The sequence below is a fragment of the Elephantulus edwardii genome, unplaced genomic scaffold (assembly GCF_000299155.1).
Source record: "Elephantulus edwardii isolate Elephantulus edwardi_28Jun2011 unplaced genomic scaffold, EleEdw1.0 scaffold00065, whole genome shotgun sequence".
Classification (NCBI taxonomy): Eukaryota; Metazoa; Chordata; class Mammalia; order Macroscelidea; family Macroscelididae; genus Elephantulus; species Elephantulus edwardii.
Window position 1 is genome coordinate 12,458,032 of NW_006399815.1, and position 5,928 is coordinate 12,463,959.

The window sequence follows — 5,928 nt, forward strand, 5'->3', positions numbered from 1 at the left end:
TTTCTTTCACTTAGTATAGCGTCTTATGGCCATTCATATTTAATTCTTCCCCTTTTAGTAATCTAATCTATGGATATACAATATTTCATCTTTTATCAGTTAATGAGTATTAGATTGAATACACATTTTGGCTATTATTAATTGAGAAAATAGTGCAGCCAACTTGAAGGTGGCAAAGTGTGACCACTACTAACTCCATATTATTGTTGTCACTTGTACAGTCAAGGAAGAACTGACTTACAAATGGCCTTCCAGTGGATTTTCAGAGGTAGTAAATAGTACAGAAGGATACGAGATTGCCCATCTTTCTCCCATAGAGCACCTAATGGATTCAAACTGTCTATCTTTGCATTGATAGCACAGCTTCTTACTGAAGGGACAGCAAAACACCCATTTTTTACAAACCCCCATTAATGCCAGAAGCAGAAGCAGGACATAAAAATTCTTAGCTTAAGACAAACACAAATGACCCAGGTAAAGTCTTGTCTGTCCTTGCAAAGTAAAGAATTAACTAGTGTCTGTGTGACACAGGAGTAAAGGTGGGCAAAGTAGCCAGCCCGTCAAAAGCCAACCCACATGACTGATCCCCCAACCCACCAACCATGATCTCAATCTCCCTGCCCTGATAGAAGCACCCCCCAAAAAGCTATAAAAGTAATGGGGGGTACTTGAGGCTTTTTCCCTCACCAACTTCTTGTGGAGGGAGAAAGTCTCCACATGTGGAATTAATAAATGCTCTTGAAATTTTCAGATGTGTGATTGGCTTTCCTTTGAGGGGCATTTCGTTGGTGGACCACTTACCACTAGACTACCAGAGTGTCCCACTAACTCCATAGTGGGGTAGAATCCACAACAGCAGCAGCATGAAGTTAATTCCTATGATATTAATTTTTTTGAAGATATTAATTTTCTTCTAACATCAATATACCTCCCACAATTCTCACTAAACAACTGCTAGGTTTGATGATTCCTTGTAATGGTCACATAGAACTAACAGACAATGAGGTTACTATTCAGGATACATACCTTTTCAATCTATATGCACAATAGATAATTCGGGAAACAGGGCTTTATGAAGAGGATTGTGGCATTAGGATTGGAGGATGACTCAATAACCTACGATATGCACATGACACAACCTTGCTTGCTGAAATTGAAGAAGACTGGAAGAGCTTGCTGCAGAAGGTCAAACACTGCAGTCTTCAATATGGATTGAAGCTCAACATCAAGAAAACAAAGATTCTCACCACTGTGTCAATTAGCAGCACCATGATAGATGGAGAAGAGATTGAGGTTGTTTACAATTACAGCTTGTTCACTCCACAATCAACACTCTTGGCACCAACAGTCAGGAAATTTGCATTGGAAAAATCTGCAGTCAGGCACCTCTCCAGAGTACTGAAAAGTAATGAAGTCAGTCGAGAGACTAAAGTGCACCTAATCCAGGCCATGGTCTTCTCAATTACTTGGGTTATTAGAGGCAGTAAATTGTACAGGGAAGCTGGACAATGACTAAGGATAACATAAGAAGAATCAATGCCTTCAAATTTTGGTCCTGGAGAAGAGTCTTGAATAGGTCTGTCTTGGAAAGAGTGAAACCAAGTTTCTCCTTGGAGGCTAGGATTTTGAAGCTCTGTGTCACATACTTTGGGAACATGGTCAGGAGAGACCTGTCCTTGGAGAAGGACATCATGCTTGGAGGCAAGGAAGGACAATGCAGGAGAGGAAGGCCTTGGATGAGATGGATTGATACAGTAACTGGGGTAATGGAGCTTGATGTGTTGGAATTAGTGAGACTGGCTTGGGACAGAGCAGGCTTCAGAGTTGCTGTACATAGATAAGATCGCTATGGGTCAAAGGTGATTTGACAGCACATAACAATAACAATAGTCTTGCTCTAAAGCAGTTCTTTTTGACCTTAGGTGTGGAGACTCTGAGCCTTGCCCTGCATTCAGACAAGTTTTACAAACCTCTTTTAGTTCTACCAATTATATACTGCCTACCACCACCCTAGTCTATAAAGTTTCAGTTTTTAGCTGACTTTACAAGCCATGTCTCATGATTTCTAATAATGAAACCTCTTCCTTTATTGAACTTATTAACTAGAAACTTGTACATTGACCAATAATAATACTTCAATACATACTAACTCTGAGAATGTAAACTTCTTTCCATTTATATTTTCTACAATTCCAGTCTGTTTTTACTTGATTCTAAGATGCACCCCTTATATGACCTGAGATGATGTATGTAGTGGTTGGATTCTCCTTTGTCCGACTTGAGGGCAATTAATTTTATTTGTGCTCTGGCATTCCAACAAGTCTTACCTCCTTGAGCTGTACCTGACAGACCATCAAAGAAACCCATGGATCAATCCTGTGTCTCTGTGTACAGGGGCTTAACACATTGTGATTCACTAGTTTTGTTGATTAACTTTCATAAGCACACTTTCAGGTCTTTGTTTTTTTCTCTTTCCAATATTAAGTCTTCCAACCCATAAAACATCACTTATCTCTCATTTTATTTAGCCATTCCTTAATTTTTAATCAATGTTTTGTAGTAGTTTCTTTCAGTAATATTTTGCATTTTAAGGGTGTTATATTTGAAAGAGCAGTTTAAACATTTTAGTAAGTTTAATTAATTAAATTGGTAAATGAGATGACCTGTTTAAAAAAAACGTATTTTTTCCAATTGAATTTAATGAAACACTAGTCCAAGAAAAGGGATCATTCTTATTTTACTGTATTTATAAGTATAATAATGAGATTTTAAATATAAACTAGAAAGCTTGAAAAATCAGGCATCTTTAATTTGTCATCTCAATAAATTGAGTGTAGATTTAAGTGCTGACAACTAACTATAAATAGACTTATCTATGAGCAAAAATAGCTTGGATAGTGAGGGGGAAAATCCTCCAAATAAAAAAATCTTCATTGTTCCAGTTAATCAGAGCAGTTCCTTTTTGAAAACTCATTTTTTTCATAGGGATAATGCCATCTGCTGATACACAAAATGGGTTTATTGTGTATATTCCATGTGGAAGTATAAAGACAACATTAACAAAAGAAAACATTAAAAAAAACAAACCATAAAATTCTGTTTTGAATGTACACTTATTTCCCTTCTCCACTTTGGCTCCAATTTCTCCACCAATTTTCTTGGTACTCTTCATTCTATCATTCCTTTCCCTTTGATATTTATTGATGTTGTTTTGAGAACTGTCTCCAGGGTGCCACCATTTTTCTCTCAGAAATGAAGTTTTTAAAGTCCTCACACCTCTCAGTGCAAGAAGTTAAAAAAAAAAAAAAAGGCAAAACCAACCATTAACCATAGAAAGAGTTCCAGTAACATTCCTACAGTAAGTCACAAAACCTGGATAGGCCTCTCAGTGAGAACTATGCCTTTTATAGTAGTGATGGCTGTTGCACAACTAATTTCATAACCCTAATATCTTTAGAAAATGATATGCTATCCTTGGTATACTTAGGATCAGAGAATGGATGATCAGCTATTGGGAAGTGGTAATAATGTGCTCAAAGGAAAGCAATTATATTAACTACAATGTGGGATTATAGGAGAATTTAAGCTATTATTTTACTCTTAGAAGTAGGAATTCGGTTGTGAAATTAAAAAAGAATAGAGTGTACTGGGGGAATTAGGGAGATATAAAAATCTTCAGTATCAGGCAGTTAACAGAAATATAATGTACACCAGGTGCTTACACCACTTAAGTCATCAAATTTATATTGCTTTTGTGGATTAAAGTGTTTTGATTATAGCAATTCTTACCACTGCCACAATTCTTGCAAAATCCTGGAGGGGAATTTGCATGATTATTTTCTCCAGTTCATCCTTTCCCTGCTGAGCTTCCCTGGCTATGAGCTCTAGAAGTATCTCTAAAACCATAAATTACAAAGCATCCTTTAAATTAATTATTGGACTTCCTCATCCAGTCAATGTTTCCTTTTATGGAGGAAGGCTCATTTTTGTTTCACTGATAACAAATTGTGAGCTTCAGGGGAAACAAGGTCATGTTTGTCATTATTTGCTTAAGACTTGCATATAATTTCCATTTATATATGTATCTATCCAGTCTATCTCTATAAATAAGCTTGCAAGAAAGATAAATTGTGACAAATATTTTGCTTAGCATAATCTTGACTTTTCCCATTTTAATAACCATAATTATGAGTGTGGTTTGTAAGCCACACATTGTTTAAACAAGAATCATTTGTTCTCCTGACCTGAAATACAAGGAGGCAATGGACAGAAGGCATATCTGTCTGTACTGTAGCATTACAGAGATCAGTTTATTTCCTTTTCTTCCTCTACCAGCAATCCTAGTACATTATCAATTTTTGAAAACTCATCGCACAGCAGAGGCCCAGCACTGAGTGTTGGGTTTTTTTTTTCCCTCTAGAACTATTGACTTGGGGAGAAAAGAAAAGAAAAAATTCTAGTACTCTATCATAAGGCGGCCTAGTTGCAAAACGCTGCATTGCAATCCCAAAGGCAAGTGGTTTGAGATCAGTTCGAGACCACCCAGCTGCTCTGTGGGAGAAGGTTGGACTATCTCCTGTGAGAGTAACTGCATCTAAAAACCTGTCAGAGGGCCAAGTTTGGGTCAGTTCCAAATCTATGGTACACAATAACAATGTCATGAACATATTGTGGGCTTCAGGTAAATCACTCAATCTTTCCTCACCTGCAATTTACTAAGAAATTTGACAACATTGTTTTTGGCAGTTCCTTTAAAATCAAGAATTCTGTAAATATTAGTTTAAATGTTGTTCTACCATAGATATTTTCATGATGTTATTATTGTTGTTGATTGCCTTTGAGTCAAGCATGACTCATAGTGACCCTATGAACAAAAGGCCTGAAGCGCCTCTGCAACTATCAACATTTATCTAAGTTCAGAGTTTCTGGAAGCATGTTATTTAGGAAGTGGATGCCACTCTTGCTTCCATACCTGCCATAATATGTTATTGGTTAGGTCACCAGCGATCTATAGCGAATCTATGCTCAGCAGCTCTGAACCCTTCCCTGTCCTGAGCCAGTCTCCCTAATTCCAACACACCAACTGCCATCATCCCAGTTACTGTATCAATCCATCTCATCCAGGGTCTCCCTCTCCTGTGCTGTCCATCCACCCTTCTGAGCATGATGTCCTTCTCCAAGGACTGATCTCTCCTCGCCATGCGCCCAAAGTAAGTGAGGTGGAGTTTTTTAAAAAAAATCAGGTTATTCCATGGATAGCTGATCTCATCAGTAGTCCAGCTCTGAAATTAATTTGTAGTATCTAGTAAACAAATTTGTAGGTAGCAAAATGATTACAGCCATGTCTTAGTGTCTGAGGGGCCTTGGCTCCAGGATATGCCTCCAAATGAGCTCCCCTGTCTCCAAACTCCTTGCCATGGAATTGACTCAAAGCAAGACCTCGGTTGGGTCTCTAAGGCTGAAAATCGCATGGGAGGAGGCGGTCTGTCTTGCTTTTGCACAGCTACTGGTAGATAAAAACCATCAAATAGGCGTTGCCTTTATTTTGGCAGTGCAACTCACCTGGTAGCAAGACTATGCCACCAGCACTCCCTCAGATAACACAATCCATGCATGTTCAAGTTCCTTAAATAAAATCACATAGTATTTGCATATAACCTCTACCCTGCTTCCTGTATACTTCAGATCATCTCTAGATTGCTTATAATAATACTGCTTTACTCATTGCCCTATAGCTAAAACTACCTCAGAGCTTGCTCATCTTTATCAGAGAGCCAGTGCTAGAACTCCTGGAGAGGTTCAGCCTAGGAGTTAGCAGTGCATCTCCATAGGAACTATGCTACTAGATCTCCAATGTAAACAGTATGTAAATAACACTATAGTCCTTCCTAACCTTTGAAGAATGACTTTGCCACTTCATTGCTTTTC